Genomic DNA, 26,118 nt, shown 5'->3' with positions numbered 1-26,118 from the left:
GTGGTCACCAGGTACCCTCAGGTAAACGGTGCTATTGCAATTCATAGTGCTGAGACCCTGGAGCAGGTCTAGGCCTCTACAGCATCTCCAGGGTTACAGAGAGTGACATAGAGGAAAATCAGCAATTTCTGTTTACCCTATCCTGCTCACTTGTATACCTCAAGCTAGCAGGAAACTGGAAAATAGAAAAAATATGCAATTTGTATGGTGATAGCATTTTTTTAAAAGGCAAGTGGGCCAGAGGGGAATCGATTTCTTTTAATCTTTTTTTTTTAAACTTAAAGGTTTACATGGTCGTTTTAATTTTAGTCCTGGTACTGGTACTGCCAGGAAACATACAGGTAAATAGTTGATTTATTTGATCAAAGTGACTGAAAAATGGCAAATACAGTTTTAGAAACGGAAGTTTATATGCTTTGGAAAAAAAAAAAGCCCCAAATGCAGATTTTTCTTCTAGTTGTTGATTTCCTATTCCTCTGAGCTTGTAAGGATGCCAACTCAGACCTCAGTACTTCCCCCTAATTTTCTTGTCTAGTATATTGACATATTTCATTTAATTTAGCATGATGGCAAACAGCTGTTGAACTATTAATCCCAGCAAAGCTAGAAAAATATTTTTTAGATTCCTTTGCTAATGAATACTTTCTCTAAAAATGCAACAGAAATACTTTAATGGATGGCCGAATATGCTTATGCATTAACATTGATGGAGTATAGTTTATACCTCACAGCCAATTTCTAATGTAGAGGTGAAAATTAAACGTGGCCAGTTTTGTGTTGCTTTCATGCATACATGTCAGAGGGCCAGTTGTATAATTTTCTTGTTATTCCTCTCCTGTTTGTTTTGACTCTCTGAGGATAACATTACACTTATAAAACCTGAGGTGAGCCTGCTTCGGTTTTCTGTCTGTGCTCGCCAGCTCCTGTGCCTGGGCAGGTGGGTGGGCGGAAGGAACAGGCCTGGCATCACCTGGAAACGTTCGCACGCTGCACAGAGATAACTTTATTCCAAGGAAGCATTTTCAGCAATTTAAAACAAAAATTAAATTTTAATGAGGTCCAGTTGTTTGCCAGGCCCTCTAAGATAGCAAATCTCATCTGCATTGCAAAGTCCCAATGCAATAGGTCCCGCTGCCAAACACGCAGGAAGAGGCACAGCTCCACAGATGAACCTACAGATGAGTTCAGCGTGTGCATTGGAGAGCACTTCAAGGAAAACGCGGGGACAGGGCTGGCTTGCTGGGAACCCAGAGCTGTCTGCCAGAGCCACTGGCTTTCCCCGGGAGTCAGTTGTGATGAGTGGCGGGTACCCTGGTGCCTAGAGAGGACAGTGCCACTTGCCTCTTGAGGGGACTCTGATCCCGTGGTGGGGCGCAGCCATGCCTCTGGCGTACCTCGAGGTCCCAAAGCCTGCCCTACAGCACTTCCCTGTCCTGGAGACACCCATCCTATGGACGTAGATCAGCAGTAAAGTGCACAAATTTCATTTTCAATCTGAATTGTTTTGTGTAAAAACAAAAGAAAAAAAAGGTTTGGGACAGGTTGTTGCAAAAGAGTAATTTCACGTCCCTGAACTAGGGTTTTCCCCCACCCAAATTGTGAACATCTATGGTGAAAACCTCCAATTTCCTCTTACAATAAACACGAGAATGATGATTTCACCCAGAGCCTGCATCTTTTTTTCCGATCTTAATGGCAAGAATCTGCATACACTTGCCTGGGGAAATGTCATAAATTGGCCTCAGATCAATTCCTCAAAGATGGCACACACCAAAGTGCCACTTTAAAAATTTTTAGCCCTGGTGAAAGAAGCTTTTTCCTCCTCTTAGCGATGCTGCCTTTCACACTGGGGCTGACGGCTGATGGCAGAGGGCTGAGAGGGATAGATTCAAATAAAACCGAAACCACTTCATTACGTACTGTTCTGAAGAGTGAGCGCAGGGACATGAGCGTGCTAATCACATTAAGGACTGATTTCTCTGTCTTAAAAATCATAGGAGCATTTGGTCCTCAGTGGCGGAGTGAATCCTGTACCCTGTTAATAACTTGATCTGAATGAATAAACAAATGTTTTGCTTTCCCCTCACGCTGTGTGTGTTGGTCCCAGTTTCACGGGCAGAAAGAGGCCGAATCTGCTGCTGAAAGGATTACCCACTGTTCTGTGGATGGAGAAGGCAGATGCCAGGGCGGGGTGGGGTAGGATATGTGTTTTCGGAGGCCTGATGGAAGTGGCATATTTCATGTGCCACGAACCATTTTCATTTAGCCTGGGAGATCTGGTAGATGCAGTGCAGAACATTCTCTGAGCAGCTTTCACCACCATTAACTCCCCCCCAGCCCTCCCCACACCGAGGACCGTGGGGCTCTTATTCATCTTGAAAGGTCCAAAGTGGTCTAAGGCATCTTGTCCACAAGAATGAGTTCTTGCCTGAAGAGGGGAATGAAATAAAAAACAAAAAACAAGTCTCTCCTTTAATGAAATTAGAGATGTTGTGATGTTAACCAAACAGAGCCCTGTTCAAGAGCGGCCTGGTTTCCAAACACAAGGACCTATGAGTCACGTATTATTCCACACAAAAATAAACTGATAGATGACAAAAAGAGGAAAAGTTCACAGGCAAATCTGAAGTGTCTCGCCTGGGCTTTTCCCAGCCACAGGGACGCGGTGGTCTCAAAGCGCTTGAGGCCCGAGGTCCAGGTAGACTTGGAATCCCAGGCCTCGCTGCTGATCCCCCTCCAAGTTGCTTGCCTCTCGTGCGTGTGTCCTGTGCTCCGCTGGTGACCACTTCCCCGACATTCAGATCTTGATGTTCTCTTGTTTTCAGGGTGACAAGTGACCTTTTGAGGTGACTGTAACTGAAGATTGCTTTACAGACGCCAAAAAAGGTAAATGCAAATGCGACGAGTGGAATTCACAGAACAGTTCCTGTCGCCTTCCAGGTTGTTTCCCGATCTTTATTTGTCGAAGGTGCATGTGTTGATTTGTGTAATTATGTATGCAGCATGTTTTTGGGTTTTTTATTTTTTGCTTTTGTGAAATCCTAGAACCTTAAAAAAAAATGGTCCACAGATTCATATTCCTTCCCCCAAACATGATCCAGTGTTCCAGTGGGTGGAGGCTGAACTTGACTCCCTTTGCCCGTAGACATGGTGGGTTTCCAGTTGGGAAGGAACACGCATGTCACGCGGTGCTGACGCACAATGCCAGCTCACTGCAGGTCAGAGTGGCACATGTCAATGTCCGTGCTGACGTCCTGCCATCCAGTAGATGCCCATCTCGCTGCTCCCCAATCACCTTCTTTCAGAAATTAAGAGTCAGGCACCCTAGCAACAGGCATCGCCAAGCCATGGGTGGGGGGCAGCAGTGCCTGAAAGGTGGGCGCTAGGCTGCCCTGTTCACTTGAAAATCAAAGGAGAACCTGATTTCAAAATTAGAAGTTTTCAGAGAGGCTAATGTCACTTGATGAATTAAAGCCACATTTAATTCTCTCCAATTCACTTTTTTGAGAGGGTAGATTTTAAAAAAGTACTCAGGTTAAAATGGTCACGGCTGCTACCTGGTCTCTGGTTTTAGAGTGTCCCTCGGCTAGGGGCAGTGAGCACTTTCCGTGGGGTCATTTTGCAGGCTGTTGAGGGTCTGCTGTTTTTCAAGCGTCTGCATCTTCGTTTCAGTTTTGAATGTTGGCCTTTCCTAAGTTCCATTTGGTTTAATAGGTCTGTGTCTGTTAAAAACAGGTTATTTGCTGGCATGGTTGAATCAAACCTTTGCTCAGGTTTTACTAAACGAAATATATGTATTTGTAAGATGCAGACTTCTTACTCTTTAGTTGAACATGGTTTTAATCATAGAATTTTCATAATGGGAAAATTGTCCGATCCATTATGTTTTTAATCTCTGCCAGGGATTTTGGCTCTAGAATAAAGGGTGCGAATTCGTTTTCCTTGGTACTAGGGATTGAACTCGGGGCGTTACTCTACGATTAAGCTATTTCCCCAGTCCTTTTTAGTTTTTAATTTTGAGGCAGGTTCTCATCGAGTTGCTGAACTCGGCTTTGAACTTGAGATCCTCCTGCCTCTGCCTCCACATTGCTGGGGATACAGGTGTGCACTACACCTGCTCATTTGTTTTTATAGTTGAAATCTTACTTATTGGACCAAAAAAATGTAGAATTGGTGCATTTTGCTCTGTGGTTAATTAAAACTTCGCAAGAAGTACCAGTCGCGCTGCATCGAGGACAAATGTCTGCTTCAGGAAGATGTTGCACAGTAGAAGGAATTGATCTCAGGCGTTCTTTGGGCACATCAAGCTGCACAAAATTGTTGGCAAAGCCCTTCCCTTGGCTGGGACACTGGATTCCAGTAGTCTTATCAGGAAGCTGCAAACTTTTTCTGCCAAGGACCAGCTAGTAAATATTTTCTGCTTTGGGGGCCATTTGGACTGTGCCACGCCTGCCCTTCTGGCTCTGGTTTGCTGTCTCTGGTTGCCATGATCTCTCAGAGCGGTTCAATCCAAGATGCTCCCTGTGCAACCCTGCCAGGTGCCTAACTCATCTTGTGCCTTTGGCCAGAGTTACAGGTGACACTAAACACCGTGGTTAAACAAAGTTGGAAATGTCACTGTAAGATGGAGTTGAGCTTCAGAGCTGCCGCATCCACACAGCTCCAACCAGAGCTACCCCAGCCCGTCTCGATCATCCCCCAGGAGCCTGAGTACTGTTCTTCTGACTTGGCGTCTTTACCAAGGCCACACTTAACCCATCACCTGAAAATGAAGATGTGAGCCGCCCACTCCCCCACCCCAAATCTACAGTGTTGTTCAGACTTAAAAAAATATATATATATCATGGCTCAAGGAACAATTTAACAGTAAAAACCTTCTAGGAATTTGTCATTTGCCTTGACTGAGAGAGAAACTGCATGTTTAAAAACACGTGCTCTCTTTAATTACCACGGAGAGCCCAGTCTGTTACAGCATGGAGCATCCTGCAAATGAGGACCCCCCTTGTCAAACTTCTGGATCCTGAAAATCCCTCCTTTCCTGACATGTCTTTTCAGGATGCAGGAAAGCCAAGCACCGCGTCCACATGGTCTTTCTCTTTGACCTGCCCTCTGGGACCTGAGAGGTTTCCCTCAGCCTCTGTATGTGCACCAGAGTCTGCTTTGATCATTGTGCTTGTTTTTATCCTTTACACGTGATCTTCGTTTTTCCTGTTCACAATCAGTGTTCTGTTCCTTTTATTTCCTTTTACAGTCTCCATTTCATCTCTATTTTGACCCAAATTTCAATTGTTTTCTTTGTGTGTGTGTGTGTGTGTGGTGCTGGGGATTGTGCATGGGAGGCAAGCACTCAACCCACTGAGCCGTACCCCCAGCCACTTTGTTTTCTTCCTTCCTTCTTTCCTTCCTTCCTTCCTTCCTTCCTTCCTTCCTTCCTTCCTTCCTTCCTGTTAGGGTTTGTAGATTGAGCCTAAAGTTTCATGTAAATTTTACCTTTAAGCTCAAGGACCTTTCAGAGACAAATTCTTATTTCCCTTGATCTCTTACATATACTAAGAGAAAAACATTTTGCTAGAAATAGAACATTGAAAATACATTTAAAATGAGCATCAGGGTAACATTTCTGATGAGGCAGCCTTGAGCGAACAGCAGATCTTACTCATCAGCAAAGGGTGAGACCAGGAGCACCCATCGTGACACCCCAGGTGGTGTGGATTTCAGGTGCAGGAGGTTCTCAGCACCTCCCAAGCCTCAGTCTGTGTGAATGCAGATGAACATGCCCCCAGAGGCAGAATGGGGACAACTACTGGTCATGTGCATGACAGTGGCCAGGGAAGCTCAGAAAAGCAGACAGAGGCATTTTTAAAACCGAGATTCAGAGTTTTGAAGGATTGTGAATCACAGCCATCATGGTTGGTAGGGAGAGGAGAGTTTTCTTGCAGGCATCTCTGAGTGCTGTGTGGAACGGTTCCGGAGACTGGCATTCCTGAGAAGGCAGATGTCAATTAGTATAATCTCCACTTTACAAACTGGGAAAGTGGCCCATAGAGGATAAGTAACCTGCCCAAGGTCATCTGGAATATCAAAATAGAAACGGAGAGAACTTGCTGGGAGAGCCATGAGTGGACGTCTCTGTGGCGTGGCTACCTGCTCTGACCTGTTCATTTATCAAAGGTGTATGTGGCTTTTGTGTCCCTGCCTCTCCCATCATTGACAGTTCACCCACATACGACGTTTGGCTGAAAATTCCAACAAACCCGATTTGCAAAATTTATCATTTCATATTCAACCCTTAATGGTGTGGAGAGTTGAAGACTGTTATCAAGCCCATGTGGTTACAGTTACATCATCAAGCTTTACATCATACATATTGGTTCATTTTTTAAGTCGTCAGCTTATTTGGAAGAAAGTTACAGAAATCGAAAATCATGTTTAATCTTGGCAATTTTTCTTGCCACCGCAACTTAAGCTGTCTGGGGATAGATCCTGTACCCTTTAGAGTGTCTTACAAATAATTTCTTGGTTAAAATTGTAAATGCTCCTCAGCTGTTTAAAATGTAAGTGATTGGTTCCTTTGAAAGTGTAGTTTTGTGTGATTTAAGTGTCTACTTAATGAGAGTAACAGTTTCAGCCAGACATAGTGGCAACCACGTATCTTCCCAGTGATGCCGGAGGCTGAGGCAGGAGGATCTCAAGTTCAAGGCCATTCTGTGCAACTTGAGCAAGGCCTAAGCAATTTATTGAGACCTTGTCTCAAAAGTTTAAAAATTTTGAAAAGTGGTAGTGGATAGCTCAGTGGTAAAGTGCCCCTGGATTCTGTCCCCACTACTGAAAAAAAAAAAAAGAGGAAAAAAAAATTGTGTCCTAACCACTCAAAATGACCAAAATGTGTAGCATTTGAATTCTGTGACTATTGATTCATGAAGTTGTCATAAAGGCTCTGTGGGAAAGTCTCCTTGAGTGTTTAGATGACGACGTCATGACCAGTCCTCCAGCAGTTAAAGCATTGAAATGCTCTCTGGCCCCCAAACACACAACATCCCCACGCCCAGCTTATAACAGGGTAGAGACAAGACTGAGGGGGAGACCCACAGGCTACGGCTTAAATAGAGCCAAAGTTTGCTTCCCTCTGGCAGCCTGGCTGATGGCATGTGGGGCCGCTCCACACAGAAATCCTGACAGGCAGCTTTCTTTGAAGCAAGAGACTTGATGGTTATGCACAGCGTGCCTCTTGGTGTCTGAACGGTGAGGTTGGGGTGATGTGGCTTTGATGAGCTTCAGGGGCTGCTTGGTGCCCAGGGGCTTGGACAGATTGGAGAGCAGATTCAGGAGCAAGGCTGGGACGTGGCTTCTGGGTTGTGCAGGACCAGTCCTGGGGCTTTACTCACCCATGTGCAGCCACCTGCATACCATGCTAGTTCTTATCCCAGCGGCTCCTTGGTGGTTCCCTGGTGGGTGCCCGGGTCCCAGCTGCATGGCAGGGCACTGTCTCTGTCCTCAGTTTCTCTTCCAGACAGGAGGATGAAGCGTGGAGTGTTAGGATGAGCCTGTTGGTTGCCATGAGAGAGGGTGGGCTCAGGGAGGGGATACAGGGCTGTCAGGGATCATATCTTTCAGCATCTGGAGTGAGTCAGTCACCTGAATTTTCCCCAGACTTCTTACCAGATCTTGCAAATGTCATCAGGCATGCTAATTTTTGGTAAGAGCTTTATGGAGATTATAATCCAGATAATATAGTTCACCCAACTAGAGTACATGTATTGTCCAGAGGTTTTTAGTTTGTTTACAGAGTTTGCAACCATGTTCTTGGGTTTAGACTGATTTTCTCACCAGGACAGGCAGCCTGGTGTCAATTAGCAGTCACTCAGCACCCTTTCCACCTTAGCAAGAAGAAATCTGCTTCCTGTCCATGTGCATTTACCTGCTCTGGATATCTTGTAAAGAAGGAATCGTAGGATATACATCCTGCTGGGACTGGCTTCGTCTGAGCAATCATAAGGCATTTTCAAGACCCATCAAAGGCATGTCGAATATTAGACTTCTTAAAACCTTGAGAGCTCTGACTGCTAAAACCAATAGAGTGATGGTCAGGAATGTTCTTAGGGGAAACGAAGGACTGCTTCTCATGCCGTGCCTATTCTTACTGGACTGATGTGGCCTGTCAACAGTTAAACTTCAGCATTTAAATGTTTGCATGTTAAGTTAGCTGTTTTTTAAACATTGTTAGCCATAATGCTAAACTAAGTTCCTCTGTAAACAAGGGCTGTCTCTTCTTGAATGTTAGTTTCAGAGAAAAAAAAATTTTAAATATTGATCTTCAGTAAAATATGCTCCATAGAGTTTGTTTTCAGGCAGAAGTCCCTTGATGACATGTACATGAAGGCCTATTCAGTCGTCAAGACAGTATTGGCAGCAATCATCAAGTAGCCATATTTTGTTCAGTGATCAGTGAAAAATACGAAACCAAGTAACCAGTGGTTTCTTAAATGATGCTTTTGTGGTTCCACATGCAAGGGCAGGAATCTCCCACCGCCCACCTTGAGCATGGCTGGAGGAAGTGCTCCTGCTAGGTGGCAGCTAATCCTCTTAGCAGAGACATGGGGATGTTACCTTTCTTTGCCAACTCAGAACCTTCAGGAAGGAATCGGAAGGGACGAGTACCAACAAAACCTCATGAAGGGTGGCTGGGTGCTGTGGATTTTGCCAGCAGCCCCCTGGTGTCTGGTGACACCCAGCCCGGCAGAGGAGCCTGGTACCCATCCTGGAGTCTGTCCTGCATGGGCTGAGGCTCCCAGGACCCACTTCCGCCCTGTGCTGAGTCTGCATTTCGTTTTTGTGACATCTTCTCAAAAGATTGCTGCTGATTGGCACTTTGTCCACATGAAATGAAGATGAATCATGCATGTGTTCTTCTCTTTAGCTGGTCAGAACTATTAGCCATGTTTCTGTGGCCTTTGAATAAAGGGTGGTGGGGAGGAAAAGGAGGAGCTCTTTCTACTGCGTTGAAGTCCTATCTTCTTGAAGTATGAAAACCATGCGGTCCTCCCCTTGAATTTTGTGTGTTAGTGTGTACGTAGCATATGATTATAGGTAATTACATGTTTTGTGAATTACCTGACACTGTTATAAGTTATATAGAATTACTTAATTAAAAAAGCCAACGCGCGTCACAGGCTGGACGGTGATCATTGCAACCCTTGGGTTGGTTGGCAGGGTACTCAGGTCTCCTCCCTCCCTCCACTTCCCTTTCTTCTGGGGATTGGCTTGTTTCCCTTTCCAAGAGCCCTGGGCAGACCCTCAGGACAGAGCAAGTGTCCTGAGGTCTACCCATCACAGAGTGCTTGTTTTAAAGTGTGCTCAGACCAAAGACTTTCACAATGGGCATTGGGCCCAGCTTATGAACTAGGGACTTACTGGGTTGGACTGAAGACTGTTTTGAAACGGACTAAACTATAGGATAAAGTGGAAGAGAAAGTCGTCGTGTTCCCTGTCTTGCGGATGCTTGTGTCTGCCGTGAAGCTTTCTCAAGCTATGAGCCGTCTTCGTGGGGCCATTCCAAGGGCCACCCTCTTGTGTTCCTCTGTTCACAGTGTACTTATTGTGGGTGGGTTGCATACCAGGTGTTGTGCTGGACCCACCTTGTCCAGGTCAGAAGCCACCAGCTCTGTATGGATATGGAGCCCTTGAAATATGGCTCGCTAGAACTTTTGATGTACTCCAAGTATAAAGTCCAGTCAGTATTTTGAAGCCTTTGTTTGAAGAATGTGAACCATTTGCCCGATTTCTTCACTGATTACATGTTGAAAGTTCATTTCAGCTACACCTTTTTACTTTTAACAATATCACCCCCAGGACACCCGGGCCTTCCTCCTGCTTCTGTTGAACAGCGTCGCCATCCAGGGTGGGCATGCTGTGGTGAGCAGCAGCCTCCACGTCCTCTGCTCCTTGCTCTGAGGGTGGGAGCGGCAGAGCAGCTTTGTAAATGTGAAGCAGGCGGTAGGCAGGTGCCCTGGGGAGAGGAGGAGGACAGAGAGGGCAGTGCTCAGAGGCAGGGTTGGCTGCTGCAAAGTCTGGGGCCAGGTGAGGCTCACTGGGAAGCTATGACATCAGAGTGGACACTTGGCCTCTTCTGGAGAGGAGGAGTCTGCCAGTCACCATGAGGGCCTTCAAAAGGGCAGAGGAAGGACAAGGTAGGGAAGTGGCAGGCTCCCATGGAAGAGGGTGCCAAGTCCCCCTGTCCTCTTAGTGAAATGGGAGCCTTCCAAGGGCTTGGAGAGGAGGCAGTGAGCCATCCATGTCTTCAGTGCTTCATTCAAGAAGCTGTGGAGGAAACAGTCGGTGGGTAGGTCCCCAGGAGGGAGCCCTGTTAGGAGGTCCCGTCATAGACTGGCATCAGATGGCGGTGGAGATGGTGAGATGTGGTCAGTGTGGGATTCACTGATGGCAGTGAGCAGCTCCTCGAGTGGAAAGGTCAGGGTGAAGGGGTCGGTGAAGGAAGATACAGCCTTGGGTCCTGAGTGCTGGGTGTCAATAGGGCTCACTGGGCCATGGCGTGAACCCAGAGAGCAGAGTCAGCCTGCAGCCCGCTGCTGCCCGCTCAGATCCTGCTGGAAGGATGGAGGTGTGGCCTGCAGCAGGGAGTCCCCAGGGCAGATGGTGCTGGGCAGGAGAGGACGGGGTGCCGCCGAGGATGTGGGTGGTTCCCGCTGCGTGTTATCCCCCAGATTGAGACGTCACTTGTGCCCTTAGAGATTTCAGCTCTGGACACCTCCCAGCCAGGGGGCTATAAATGGAGGATTTATAAGCATGTGAGTGAAACACAAAGGCCTCAAAGGCCTGAGCTCACTGAGGGAGCCCCGGTGTAGACAGACAACAAGGCTCCAGATGTGGGTTCTGAAGCCAACCCCTTTGATCACAGGCTGCCGCAGGGGCGAGCCAAAGGCAGAGGCAGAACCAGACTTTGGCGAACAGGAGGTGTTGAGGGGCCGTCAGTTGGGTGACCTGCTGCCAGGAGGTCCAGGGGACGGCCATTGGGCTCGACCACTCCGAAGCCCGGATCTGATGGCTCGTAGCGCGAGTCAAACCTAGTTGCCATCTCCTCTCGGTATCGTCCTCTACTGCAGGGCTGACGCCCCTCGTTTCTCCAGGAGGCTCACCTGAGCAGCACCCCCCATTCATGAAGTCCCCCCTTGGCTCCGTCCCCTGCACGCTCACTTCTGTGACGGTCGGGTCCTCACACAGCCCGAGAAGAAAAGCTAAGGGAGCCTGTGTGTCTGGTCCCCGTCCACTTGCTGCTGGGCCTGAGGGTGGGCCTGTGTGGGTTTGGGTGAGAGCCAGGGGGAGAGGAACGTGCGTCCAGGGCTCACCTTAGGATCTATTGATTTTAATCATCTTAAGTGCATCGCAGCCTGGTGTGGTTAACAGAGTCTCCAGATTAGTAAAGTCCTAGTTTGAGCTGGAGCCACAAGTCAGTCTTTCACCTCAGCCTGAGACTCATATAGGTAGTCTTTGATGGGTTCGTCTCCCTTTCAAATTAACTAAGAGCATCAAAGATTCTGGCGTGTTCAACCGTATTGAAATACGGTTGAACATTTTCAGGATTTCTGGCTCGGTCTCAGTCTTGAAGCATCTCGGAAAACGAAAGGCAGAAATCACAAAACACATGTCTCACGCGGGTGCTTGGATGCAAGTACCACTAACAGGGTACTGGGCAGGAGAAGCACAGTCCCTCTCTCTGGATGATTGGGAGTGTGCTGCTCAACTTTTGTTTTTATGGCATTTTAAAATTTTTAAAATAGGAAGACATGGAGAGATGGGAACAAAATTTCAGACCTCCATAGGTCAGTGTTTCATTTGTGTCCTGCCATTATTTTTTACGGAAAGACTTGTTGAGTTGCACTGGTACCATGTGGGCTATTTTTATTTCCACATCTTCTCCTTAAAATATCATCCTTCTTTCCTCTGTTGGTAGTTACTAAGCACACATCTTAACTTGGAGGCCGCCATGGTGACCATTGCTGAGTGTCGCCCTGCCTACCATGGAGGGTCGTTGGTACCAATGGCCAGCCCAGCTCTTGGACATCTTTAGTCCTTGGAGCTTCTTACAAAAAGATGTCAGGATGTCAGGTTACCAGCCAGTTGATCCCTCTACTTTTAAATAAGAATCCTGAGGCTCTTCCCGTCCTCCGGGCTCCAAGAGCACCTCTTCCCAAGCAGTGCTATATTTTTTCTTATCCCAAGCGTCCGTCTTTCTGCTGTCCCAGGGCAAGCCATTGACTTGTTTGACATTGCAGCTACAAAACTTCCCTCATGGACTTCCACGGCGGCCCCCCTGGCCAGTTAAAAGGACTTTGGTCTTTCAGAGCACAAGAATTAACCCCTGTGCCCTCCCGCGGAGGCAGACTCATCCACTGATGAGGGAAGGGTTCCTCAGGAGTTCTTCTGCGGTGGGTTTTGTCTAGAATTGGGCTGTGCACCCCACAGAGTCCGCCCTTTCCCCGTGCTGGTCTCCCAGCTCTGGTAAAGGCAGGTGTTAGATCTGTGGGCTCAGAGGGGCCTGGGGACGTTGGACCTCGCTCCTGGGATTCTTTTCCTCGCTGATGATGACATTGGGAGGTAGAAGAGGAAATGACAGATGCAGGCCACTGTGTAACTGGCCGTCCACGTTGGGAGGTGGCACACCCCTTCCTTCCTTTACTGATGTAACGCCAAAAGCAACTGGAAATGTTAAAATTTGACTACAAAAAAATTTATGACTAGCAATAAGTGAAAACTCCAACACAGTTTTTAATGTGGACTGTCTGAATGGGCGTCCTTGTGACTCTCATTTCCTATATGTCTTTGCTTTTTTCCTCTAAACCGTGTTCAGGGACTTAGAAGTGTTTCAATATCACATAGGAACACTGTCAGTGCGAGAGGTTCCTCTCAGAGGGTCCCCGCCCTGCAGGTGCCCTCCGTCCCCTCCTCTGACCCTGTCCCCCTCTCTCTTGCTTCCCTCTAAAGTCTGAACCCCTCTTTTTTTTCTTTTAAACAAGGCTATTTGAAGATAGTTTTAAGTTAGAATTCTGATGGTTGACAACTGTCCATTTTTGGAATCATGGTTTTCTCTAGCGTGAGAACTGAGGTGTCTCCCTTGTCCCACTGGGATTGATTGACACGTGTGGGTGAGTGCCCACTCCATCAGTCTCCTTTGCCGAGGGCCAGCTGGGGTACATAGAGAATAATGAGGTGCTGCTTGTTTTTTTTTTTTGAGGTGCATGCTAATTGACTCTGTCTGCTTGAGCTTTCCCGTCCTGCTCCCTCGGCTCTGGAATCGGGGTTGCCATTCTGTCTCCCTCCTTGGGATAAAATAGTTGGCATTGTAGAATTTTCATTAGGTAATTGCATTACGTAAGTTCTCATGGTCATATTCTACATACATCCTGTACATAGGAGAGGGAGTTCTATGAAGTGGCTTCCCCTCACCCCCTGATTGCAGGGGTACGACCAGCTCACTAGAGGGAATTTTAAATGATAGGAAAATAGACGAATCCAAAGGAAAAATACTGTGGAATCTTGAGCTTGATAATATCACGCACGGGTATCCCCCTGCCCTTTTTTCTCTTCGTTGAGGGTACACATATTTAACAGAACTGAAGTCCTTTACCCACGAAGTAATCACCAAGACGTGGTGGTGAATGGTGGAATACGATGTCATTCTTTGAGATATAATAAAATTTAAGTGTTTAAAATAGAAGAGAGACCAGTGGAGCAGATGAGGGTCGAGGGGGAGGGAGGAGCTGTGGGATGAATCTGAGCAAACTTTCCTTGTACATGTGTGAATATACCACAGACACTCAGCTTTGTGGATATCCACAGCCAGTAATTAAAATAAAAAAATCCATCAGTAAATAGCAGAAAGATCAGTCACATAGACCAAATGGAACAGGAGTGGAAGGAGGGGTGGAAAAGGGGATGTACTAGGGACTGAGTGAGAGCAAATTATACTCCATTCTTGTGTGTAATTATGTTAAAATGAGCCCTAATATTATGTATAACTAGAGCCATCTAATAAAAGGAAGAAAAAACATTAAAAAAAACAAGAAATTTTTCCATTCATCATGTTGAGTCTTGAGGCTCTGTCTAGTTTTTCTGTAGTGTACTGTATTGGGCATGTCTGTACATAAATGCTTTTCTTTTTTCCTTTTTTTCCTGGTACCGGGGATTGAAGTCAGGCGCTTGTCCACTGAGCCACCTCCTCCCCAGCCCTATTTTGTGTTAGAGACAGGGTCTCACTGGGTTGCTTAGCACCTCCCTTTGCTGAGGCTGGCTTTGAACTTGCGATCCTCCTGCCTCAGCCTCCTGAGCCGCTGGGATCACAAATGCTCGTCTGTTAATCTCCTTCTCTAGATAAATTCTAGAGGCAAAGCCATACAGCACATTCTGGAACTTGTGGGTCCTCCACACACTTGCCACTCTCTTCTCATGGTCACGCCTTTCTTCATTCTTTCCAGGGGAGAGTGTTTATTTCAGGAGATCTTGGCTAACGACAAGTTTCCAAATTTTTTGTTAGTTACATCATAGGAGGAAAAAAGGGAAACTATCTCATTTTTCTCTTGTTCCATTTTTTTGTTGACAAATGAGGCCCAGAAGTTTTGCTTGTTCTTAAATTGTTTATGACTGTTGCAGCAGCCAGGGTGGGGACTTGGAGGAGACAGGGAGCTGGGAGGAAGGGTTGAGATCCTGTCATTGAGAGGCTCCTGGACCATTGGCTGTCCCCCAGGATTCACAGGACGCTTTATTTTTTATTGTTAACTTTTTTCATTTTGTTTTTGCACGATTTACGGTGCATTATTGGTTGTATGTTGTGGTGGAATTCATTGACACATTACATGCACACAGTGTCATTCTCCAAGTGTTCGTGAATGGGACAGCATCAGATTAAAAAGCTTCAGCAAAGGAATGAACTAACAATGCAAAGAAAAAACATACAGCAAGGGAAAATATCTTTGGCATCTCCTCTCTCGACAGAAAAGTAATATCCAGAATATCAAGAGGCTTAACATTTAAAGAAACTCAATTGCTTCCCCCGATTTCTTTCTTCTACTCCACTGATCCCTTTTGAGTATCATGATATCTTCGTCCCGTCCACCTCTCTATTCCCTTTTCCTCGCCATCTTTCACACATGAGAGAAAACATGCCCCTTGACCTTCTGAGTTTGACTGATTTCGATTAACATAATGGTCTCAAGTTCCATCCATTTTCCTCCAAATGGCATGATTTCATTTTTCTTAATGACTGAATAAAACTCCACTGTGTATCAGTACCACATCTTCTCGGTTTATTCTTTTATTAGTGGACACCTAGGCTGCTTCCAGAGTTTGACTCACGTGAATTGTGTTGGTGCAAACATGGGTCTCATGTCTCACTGTAGCGTGGTAACTTTAGTTCTTCAGGGTAAATTCTGAGGAGTCCTATGTGGGTCCTAAGGTACAGTTCCTCTGTACTGATATCCGTAGCGGTTGTACTAACTTACAGTTCCACCGACAGTGTACAGTGTCCCTTCTCCACGTCCTTTCTACCATTTATTACTGTTTGTGTTCTTGATGGCCGCCATTCTGACTGGAGTGAGATATAAAGTCTCAGTGGGCTTTCGATTTTCATTTCCTTAATTGCTAATGATGTTGAACATGTTTTCATTTATTTCTTGGACATTTGCATTTCTTTTGAGAAGTATTTGTGTACTTCATGTTACCATTTAATAATGGGGTTATTTGGGGGGAGGGTGAGTTTTTTCCTATATTCTGGATATTGTCCTGTGTCAGAAGACCAGCGAGCAAAGATTCTCTCCCGTTCTGTGGGCTCGCTCTTCACCTCCCCAGTTGTTTCCTGTGCCGTGCAGAAGCTGTTTAATTGGATGCCATCTCCTTTATTTGTTCCTGGCCTGGCTTCCCGAGCCTTATCAAGGGGGCTATTGAGGACATCGCAGCCCGTGCCTGTGCAGTGGAGTGTCAACCTGGGTTTTCTTCTAGTTGCTGGCTTCTGGCCTAATTCCCAGGTCTTTGATCCATTTTGAGTTGACTTGATGCAGGGTGAGACGTAAGGACTCAGTCACAAAGTGCTTTGAAGTTTTAGATGCCTTCCTTTGCTCCCTGAGTCATTATGGAGAGCTTGCTGTGGACAGCATGTCGGGGGGAGGGCAAAAGTCCATCCGAGACCAGGAAGAATGCCTCTTCTGTAAGTGGGGAGGCTCGACCTGTCACTTCCTCATGGACAACAGCTACCTACAAAGAGCTCCCTCGCAGGGGTCAGGGACGGAGCCTGGCTGTACCTCTTCCCTAGGTCAGTGCTGTGTTCCTTCCACAGCTCCCTGACAGCCAGCGCTCATCAGGCCCTGGGTGCCTCCTTATCATCGTGGAGGTTGGGGGCTCCTGAGTGCCAGGAGCTTCTCCCCTTTCCCTGTTAGCCCTGCATCTAGGGAGCTAGCATCCTCCTGCTACGTGGTCCCAGAGGCCCAGGAGAGGCCCAGCGGAGTCCACTTAGGTGCCCAGAGCTTAAGGACAGCCCTTGGCCTCACGGGAGGGAGCCGTACCCAGGTGTCCAGTGGGGTACGCTGAAGCCTGAGCTCTGCAGAGCTGTACTGCTCGTCCTCTCCCCCGGACCATCCCCCAGGAATTAACAGGAAAGTGTCCTGCCTTTCCTCTCTCAGCCCAGCACAGACCCGCTGGTCTCTGTGTTGCTGGGAACGCCATCTGGTTGTCTTTGTACTTTCCTATCACTGTGGTTCCAAAACAGGACTGGGTTTTCATGGAAAAGTCAGCCCTCCATTTGCCAGTGTGATGGAGGGTGGCTTGTGGTGTTCCGTCCTGCCACAGAGGAGCGTGGCTCGTGGCTGCCTGAGGTGGGTTTGGACGGCAGTTCTGGGGTGTGGTCTGGAAGCCTCCGATCAGTGCTCCCCATCTGTGCAATGGAGTCACTGGCAACACCTGCTGCATGCCTGCACTGTGACAGTGGCATCGAGGATGGAAACATCTGAGTTGCCTTTGTGGTTCACATTATAGATTTTTTGGGGGGTGGGTGGGAGGGAATTACCGGGGATTGAACTCAGGGGCACTCGACCACTGAGCCACCTCCCCAGCCCTATTTTGTATTTTATTTAGAGACAGAGTCTCACTGAGTTGCTTAGCACCTTGCTTTTGCTGAGGCTGGCTTTGAACTTGTGATCCTCCTGCCTTGGCCTCTAAAGCCGCTAGGATGATAGACAAGTACCACTGTGTCCAGCCTTCACGTTTTATTAAGACAGTTTAACGCAGACAATATAGTTTCAGCTTAATAGAACTATAGTAATTTTTTTTAATTTGTAAAGATGCTGCCAATGTCTTTCTGTCCCAGTTGACATGTGGCAACATTAGTATTAAAATGTGGATTTCAGTGTCAGGGGCCCGGGGCTCTCTCTTGCTGCTGTGTAGCTTTGTGATCTTCAGGAAGTTACTGGGTTTTTCTACCTACTCTGAAAAACGGGGTGGGGGCTAAACTAGTACCTCTCCTATTATTTTTTTGGAAGATTGAATTAATTTTTCCAAGTAGGAAGAGCTTAGTGCAGAGCCTTGAATGCAGGGCATGCTCAGGAAGTGGCACAGTAGTTATTTTCATGGGTATCACAGCACATAGAAAATAATAGCACATTCTCACAGAGGTTCACAATTTTTACTATTAAAAATTTAAAGTATGGGCTGGGGATGTGGCTCAAGCGGTAGCGCGCTCGCCTGGCATGCGTGCGGCCCGGGTTCGATCCTCAGCACCACATACCAACAGAGATGTTGTGTCCGCCGAGAACTAAGAAATTAATATTAAAAAAAAAAATTCTCTCTCTCTCTCTCTCTCCTCTCTCACTCTCTCTTTAAAAAAAAAAAAATTTAAAGTAGTGAAAATATTTTTAAATGTTTTGCTTTGTTATGGAGGGCATTATAGAAATAGAAATGAAATAGGCATCTTTATTATATCCTCTGGATCCCAGTAGAGGGAAAAAATAATTAAGATCCTAAATAGAAGTTGATTTGATTTTTAAGTGTGACGGGACAGTACAGTTTGAAGGCATCTCTCTCTCTCTCCTGGTCCATCTCACCTGTCATCTAAAGGCCTGGGGCAGGGCCACCTGATGCATGCCTTGGCTCTTCCTTAGAAGTGTGAATCATCTCTTGTCTCTGCTGCAGCTTGAGTTAGGGGGAAAATCATGCCAGGCCAGGCAGGCCACTGGTTCCCTTGTGCTCCTGAGTTCAGGTGGTGAGATCGGGGCTCAGGAGCTCCGTAAGACTGGAAATGTAGGGTGGCAATGTCATGAAGTGGTGTTCCTGGGTTGTTTGCGAGGCTCACTGGGCGTACCAGGATCTTACAGAACTTATGACTGTCCTATCAGGATGCTAGGTGCATGCCCCACATCAGGGTCGGGGTAAAACGGGGTCCCAGGCTAGGGGTGTCGGTACATGCACACATTCACCAGTATGTGGTGGTACGCAGGCTTCCTGTGACATCTCCTGAATGCTTCCTCACCCACAGCTCGCCAGGGGAGGACCGTCTTGCACATGTTCATGATGAAGCTTAACAAGGCATCTTTTCTGTTTGCCCCTTTCAAATGCGTATAGTGTGATTTTTCTTTATTCTCATCATTTAAAAAGCCAAAAAAACAAAACTAATGAGCAAACAAAAATCAGAAGTCAAATTACCCCTAGATCCTGACTTGGACCTTCTGGAAATCATCCTGAATCCCTCTCTCCCACCTGCTGTAGGATGGACCCAGCAGGTGCAGTAGCAGTCACCACAGGTGGCTCTTGGGCAGGGGGCTTGTGGCCAGCCTGAGTGGGCAGGTGCTGAGCCTGGACCATTTTACACAGGGTTTTTTCCGGTGTGTGCGTGTAGGATTCTATAAAACACTGAATCATTGTAGTTATTAATTGTAGGTTGAAATGATTCTATTTTAGATACATTGGATTCAACTAAATGCATTATTAAAATGAATGTTTTATTTGACTTATTAGAATGTGCCTCATAGAAAATTTTAAGTCATCGTTTGTGGTTTACATTATATTTTTATGGACCAATTTGATATAGATACATTGTAGTTTGAACAGGATTGTTAAACTTTTTTTCCTTTATAAAAAAATTGAAAACATGTTGCCATCCTGTCTGTGTTAGCAGTTGGCATTAGTAACACTGTTGCTACTTTATCACTGTGTCTCTGTGTCACAGGGTATTGAACCAGCCCTGCTTGGTCAGATGCAGGAGGTTGTAAACAAGCAAGCTGGTAAATACACGATGTGTTGGTCTTTGCCTGTCTGATGTTTTCCTAGAGAGGGACTTCTCAGCCTGGCACTGTTGACACTGGGGCCAGGCAGGTCTTTACTGAGGGAGTACCATCGTGCTTTGTGGTTGATCATTGTCCCTGGCTCCTCCCCGCCATATTCCAGGAGCACCCCCACCCTGTGCATGAGAACCTGATACTGCCAAGTGTCCCCTGCAGGGCATGAGCTCCCCTGTTAAGAAGCACTGAGTAAGGGCCGATGTCCAGAATGGGGAATGCCCGTCAGAAGCCGTGTGTCTTGAATTTAGTGAACATGCAGTGACTGACATGGAACCCTTATATCCATTCCCAAAGTATTTTCTGGAATAATGAGGTCAGTTCATCTTTCTACCATGAGTAACACTGGTTCTCACTTAAAGGAGAATTAGGAAGGGGGTGGGGGTGCAGTTGTCACATAATCTGGTGGGGGCTTATCTCTGGGGTTGCCTGGCGGCTGTGCTGCTCCTCCACAGGCCCGACACAGCAGGCCGGGGTGCTGTCTGAGCAGCCCACGTGGTGGGGAGGTGCCAGAGACCATCTTTGTGTGGCAGAGGACCAGGGTTCTGGGGTTGGAGCAATGGGAGAGGCGGAAGGACAGCAGAGGGGAGACTTTGCCTTGGCAGTTGACCTGAGATGTTCTTGACTAATTGTGACGATAATGGCAAATGGTTGCGTATTTGCTGTGTGCCAGGCCCGCCCAATGCCTATACAGGAAATTTCATTTACCCTAAAAAAAAAAAAAAACCCTGATTTTTGCATGTGAGGTTGGCCCTTGGAGCCCAGGCCATGGTTGGCAGGTGCCCTGGAAGGTTGGGCTGGGCAGACCCCAGGACCCCGATGCTCTTGGTTCCAGGCGTGGTGCTCTTGGCTGAGCTCACACTCGTGAGCCCGGGAAGCCCTGATGGGGCCTCACACAGCTCACGGACTAATGGGGGCTGGTGAAGATCCATCTGAAGAGAGTCCAAAACGGAGGCCCCGGGCTTCCAGAGCCTGCAGTGGGGTTTGCATAGTCCAGAAGGTCCCAGACAACTCCTAGGGGAAAATGGCTGAAAGGAGATCTGGGACAAAGAGGGACCTAGCCCTGCGTTGGGCTGGAGTGTGGTTTGTTGAAGGAACCAGGCACAGACCAGTGTGGAGGCCACTGGTGAGCACCAGCCATGACCTCGTGTGGGACAAGCTAGGTGTGTGTGGATCTATGCTTCTAATTCCTGTGTGTGTGTGTATGTGCGGTGGGGGGTGGAGTGTGTCATCAAATTTGCAGCTTGGGAGGTCACTCCTCAGTGTTAAGAATGCCCTGTGGGGGGAGTAGCTGCAGAAGGCCCAGGAGCGGGGGCAGAGTTGGAGTCTCACAGTGAGCCTCCCGCTCCCCTCCTCAGTGCTGCTTCACACACGTCCCTGAGCCCTGGTGGCCAAAGTGTCGGTAAGTGTGGGAATCCTCCTCTTGGTTGGTGGTGACGAGCAGAGCAGTGTCCTCTGGTCCCCGGTGTTGGAGTCACTAACGCTCCCGCCTGCAGCTGGGAGCTCAGCTGCTGCTGGAACAGCCCGGAGGATTCCTGCACACACCTGGGCCTCTGCAGCATGCTGGAGGACTGGACAGAGGACGTGGCCAGGCTTCCCCGGGCATGGGAGGAGAACAGACCCTGGGCACTTACACTGCTCTGCAGTTATCACAGTCACGTGGCCAGCCGGCACTCAGGGGCAGGGGAGAGGGTCCACCTCTTGATGGGCACACGCACAAAGGAATGGGAGGGCTCACAGGTGGCTGGTGCTGGAGGCTCCTTCATTGCCATGGGCCAAATGCAGCACCACGGGAGACAGGGTCATTTCCGTCCATGGCCTTGCAGAGGGAACCATATGCAAATAAGTGCGAGCATCATCTGGTGTCCTTGGCCAGGCAGCAAGCTGGGATAGCGTGGCAAGAGACTGGCCAAGTAGCAGAGCGGCCACTTGAGCCTGTCGGGATGTTGGGCATACGAAGTAGTAGCCAGTTGTGTAGGAGCTCACGGTACATGGGAAGGAAAGCGAGGCCCGCACCCAGCATGTAAGGAGGAGTCGGCGGGGCCGTGTGGCACGGGAGAAGGCAGCCGGAGCGGACATACTGGGGAGGACCGTAATGTTGATGGACAGGCGAGGAAGGGATGCCTGGATCTCTGACGGCCGAGTCAGGCTTGTGATTGTGAAGGCATTGTTGAAGGTGACATGGGGACGACACTGAGACTCCTCCTTTTCCTATTTTGGAGGGGGTTGCTGGGGCTGGAACCCCATCCCTCGTGCATGCAAGGCAGCCCTCTTATCAGATGTCCATCGCGACACTTGGCTCACTGATGAAGACATCTCAGCATGGAGCTGTCCTTGGTTGCAGTGAATGTGGAGCAGGGGGAGCCACATGGGGCTGGACATACCTCTGGTTTTCAAGATGGAATGACTTTCACATATTCTTTTTTTCTCCTCTGCAAGTGCAGAAGCGTCTTATTATTACAGCAAAACTGCACTCGCAGCTTTCCCTTGTGGCTGTGGAGTGACTCGGAATCACTTTATCTTACCATGCCTCCTAGTACTCTGTTCAGAAAACATCATCGCTGGAGGCTGGAGAGAAAGTAACCCTCCGGCTTACAGGAGAAAATATTAGATGTTGCCAGACCCCGCTGTTGGCCACTGGCTGACGCGTCTGCAGACGCTCCTGCTTAGAAAAATAGATGTGTGTTTGCAACCACTGAATTTCTTTTTGATCATTGGCTTGGGGGGGTGTTTGCTGATGTTTTAGGCTTGGTAATTTGTGCTGGGTTTACCCCTCATTGGTGTGCTTTAACTGTAAATGAAAATGTCAACTTTATGACATTATTTTTTTAAAAAAATTAGACTGAAGGAAAGCAAGCTGGAAATGTGCTCCATGCACTCTTGAAGGTGTGGATGGACAGGGGATAACGAAGAAGGTCTTGGGGAGGGGGAGGGGGACCCCTCCACCCTCCAGGACGATGGGCACGGCATGTGAGCTGACCCCACATGTCACTCCGTACATGCCCAGAAGCCTCACCTATACCTTCAGGTATAGGTTCAAAGGATATTCTCTGAAGTCTGTACATTGTGTTACTTTGCAGAGTAGGTGCTTGGGTTCTGCAATAGTGTATGTCAGCAGATATTCTAGAAATTTTCCTGCCTGCATTCTGTTTGCACTCTCCATGAAGGACATGTTCGTCTGACCCATCAGCAAAATAGAGGCCTGTAAAAGGAAGACCTAGGCCCAGTGTAGGGGACCCGAGAAGGTAATGAGATTCATGTTTCCATCGGGCAGTTTGTGGCCTCTGTTAGGAACAGGTGGACCAGTGCTGCTGGGTCATGAGGCCTATACACAGGAACATCACTGCCCCGTGGTCTGTGGGAGCAAAACCCAATTCCTTGAGTGTCTGTCGGGAGGGAATTGTTGAATTATGGCCCTTCTGTGGGGTGAGGATGAGGTACAGTTGGGAAGGTCACTTCGTGCGATTTTGAAAAGGAACATAAATGCATATGTTCGGATGTGGGGATAGAGTTAAGTCACCAGGTGGATAAATACACTACGACTGGATTTGAAGTGTGTGTGTGTATGGGGGGATATCCATGCTAACCGTATATTATCCCATATCAGTAGAGTGTTTTTGAACAAGACAAGAACCTGGGAACAGTGGTTTAGGGAAGGAACCTGTGTCGGGGGGGGGGGTAGTTCCCCCTCTCGTGCTGTTGGGTCATGGGTGAATGAGCCTCATGCCCATTTTAAACCCAAGAGTATCTAAGAAAATCCATTACTGTCAGAAAGGGCAGCCGGCCCTGCTGAAAGCAGCCGAGTACTGGATCTTGATGACATCTCTTAAACGCTTACTTTTAGTAAAAGTGAAAATCAGATACGATTGCTGATTGATTTCAGAACCCAGAGATGAGAAACCGTGAATTCAGCCCAGATCTCTCTGATCCTGATTCCCTCTCTGGAAGGCTTATCTCAGGCAGTGCTGATTCTTCTTCTGGACCTTCATGATTGAGGGGTCACCAAGAGGACTTTTTTGTTGAATGTCCTGGGGAGAGACTCATCTCGGGCTGGCTTATGCAAAGAGGGACTCTGATCTGTAACTGGACAGGTCTGATGTGGATGGTGCCATTGGCCTCAGCTTTACGTGCCTCCCTCTGCTGTCTTCTGAGTTGACTTATTTCTAAGGGGAGTCCCTTCCTGGTGACGAGGTCTCTAAGGGCTGCCGTGCGGGTCTTGGCTTCTGCCCTGCCTCTCACAGGTTGCCTGGGGTCAGCTTCTGAGCACCTTCTTTTTGCTGAGGACCTAGTAAGGTGGCCCACCTGGAGGGTGGCCTTGCACTCATCCTGCCTCCTCTTGCCTGTTGGCAGTGTGCTCAAAGGGAGACCCCAAACTCTCTGCGCCAGCACCTGTAGGTCTGGGGACGCACCATGGGTGGAATGTGCTGCAGGTCCAGCCAGCGGGGATGGCACCGATACCAATGTGCACATCCCTTGGGTGTGGAACACGCATCCCAGAGGAGTTGTGGAGATGGCTCAGCTCCCTCTGGGGGACTCAGCAAAAGACGGGTGGGGGGATGACCCTGGGGTCGGGCTGCTGCGAGAAGTAGGGATGCGGGGCGTGCCAGGAGCTGGTGATGCCACTGCTATGAGAGGAGGCTGGGGCCATCCACTGGAAGTATCATCCAGCTCCGTTTATCTGGCTTCCAGTGGCTGTCACACTGCCCTCTTGTCCTGCAGCCACGCCTGTGACCGGGCCCTGCACGACACTCGCCCGGGGCTCAGAACAGCACAGCATGCCCTCCCGGTGCCTCTTTGGGCCTTGTTCATGGTTTACTTTGTGTTGTTATTTGCTTCTCCTCCTCCCCCCAGGGCCCTTTGCTGCCCATTGTCTGGGCTGCACTGTTTGTGCCCTGTTGTGGGGCTACAGCCCCCTCAACAGCAAAGGGGGCGTGTTCAGGGACACACTGTCATCAGAAACTGCTCCCAGGAAAGAATGGAGGCCGTCTGGGGCATTCTTCAAGGAAGGCTGGGGTGAACTGTCAGCCAGCTTCTGCACAACAAAGCCCAACAGGGACCTTGAACCTGACAAAGACCAGGGCTGGAGGCAGGGCGGGGGCAGCGTGGTCACCACCAAGGAGGTAGGGAGGAAGGAAGGGTGGGGGCCACCATGGAGCCGGAGTGTGAGTCGACGTCTTACTCAGTGGACTCAGGGTCCGAGGACACCGCCTGCAGTCAGCCAGGCCTGCCTAAAGGACAGAGTGGAGGTGGACCATCTACTCCATAGCTGGACATGCCTCTTCCCAGCACCTCCTGGAGGAGTTCCTTGGAAAAGGAGCTTGAGCCCATGGCCCAGTCTTGTCCTGCCACTCTCGGTGGGCCACAGGGCACAGGAGTCCAGAGGACAGGGACTTCCTGCCTCTGTTCATGGTGCAACAGCGAGGGAGGCAGGGAGACCCGCACACTGGGGTGGAGGCCTGCTGTCCATCTTCAGTGGGTGTCAAGGAGGCTGTGGGAGGGGTGCCGTGTCTGCCTCACCAGCAGGGAGCAGGGCCGTGGTACACTTGTCTGCAGGCCAAAAGCAGCAAGCGGGAACTGCCCAGTTCTGGAAAATGGGTTAAACTTGAAAAGCTGTTGGCAGAAACCCTGGAGAGTGCTGGTGAGCCCTGTGGATTCGACACTCCACCCAAACATGAGTCCGAATCAGGGAATCCATTATTGAGGTGCAGACAGCTTCACCCCAGGTAGTCACCTAACACTGACATCATCCATGTCTTCCTTATGGCACAAAACGGGACTGCAGCTCCTGAAGTGCAGTGGGTTGCAGTCCATGAGAATTAAGGACAAAGGGAGGAATGTCTAGTTAGGAAAGGACTCGGGACTAGAGAGGGGGCAGCTCTACTGTGGGACATACGCAGGGCTTCCTGTCTTCTCCACGGTTGCTGAGGGGACTCACTGCTGTGGATGTCCACCTGGGTGCCAGGACCCTCACCATCCATGGGACTGGGTTCCAGGACCAGAGGCCAACGTCCAGGGATGCTCACGTGCTTTGCAGCCAACACTGTCGGGTTTGCATGGAACCTGCACCCACCCTCCCCCGACTGGGTTACTTAGGGTAACAGGTCAACACAGGTCAGGGCCTGTGTTGCTGTTCTGTATTGTTTAGGGAATGACAAGAAAAAACAGTACACATTGTTTGATGCAAGATTCGTTGACTCCATAGGTGGATGGCTGACTGTATCCCAAGGCACATGGGGGCATGAGGCCAGGGCCATGTTGGATTTGCTCGCCACAGTGGGGGACGTCCTGCACTGACTCTCATGTGGACAGTGAGCTTCACCCACCTATAATGCAGGAGGCCTGGTAGGGAGAAAAGCATGCTAATTATTTCTCGTTTTCGTTGCCAGGTACATTTTCCCCAGTGTCTGTCACCACAGTCATGCTCCTGGAGGGGGGGATCCTGGGCACAGCCCCTCCCATCACTGTGCACAGGATGCTCATGGATCAGGGCTTGTTTCAGGGTGCCTGCCTTATCTGAAAATCACTCTTAAATCCCAGTGGACTGGGAACCTGTCTGCTCAGAATCTTCTGATTCCTGCTTTAGAACATGTAATGGGTGCTTTATAATTGACCATTTCCCCGGGGGGACTCCAAAGCTTTTATGAAAAGTGTGCGCGTGGTGTCTTAATGTCAATCCATCTCCCCTGCCAATGTGGCACACATAGCAGGTCTGATCTCAGGGCAGGACTTTCCTGAACAACAGCCAGTTGTCCCAACACCCTCTCAGTGGCTGCTTCTGGGATGCACG

The 26,118-nt window shown here is 48.6% G+C and overlaps 1 protein-coding gene across 7 annotated transcripts in view; it reads left to right on the top strand.

The window, feature by feature from the left end:
• Window positions 1-26,118, top strand: part of FOXP1 (forkhead box P1) — a 517,497-nt gene that overhangs the window by 230,590 nt on the left and 260,789 nt on the right. For 6 of the 7 annotated variants that reach the window (XM_081276304.1, XM_081276309.1, XM_081276307.1 and 3 more), the window contains exon 4: window positions 2,826-2,886. The exons of the other annotated variant lie outside the window; for it this stretch is intronic. The gene's annotated coding sequence lies outside the window, so the exon portion shown is untranslated. The remainder of the gene's footprint in view (window positions 1-2,825; window positions 2,887-26,118) is intronic. 7 annotated transcript variants of the gene reach the window in all.

The sequence above is a fragment of the Spermophilus citellus genome (genome assembly GCF_964194105.1).
Source record: "Spermophilus citellus genome assembly, chromosome: 19".
NCBI lineage: Eukaryota > Metazoa > Chordata > Mammalia > Rodentia > Sciuridae > Spermophilus > Spermophilus citellus.
Note: the sequence above shows the minus strand (reverse complement) of the source record. Positions and strands in the feature narration are given on the sequence as shown.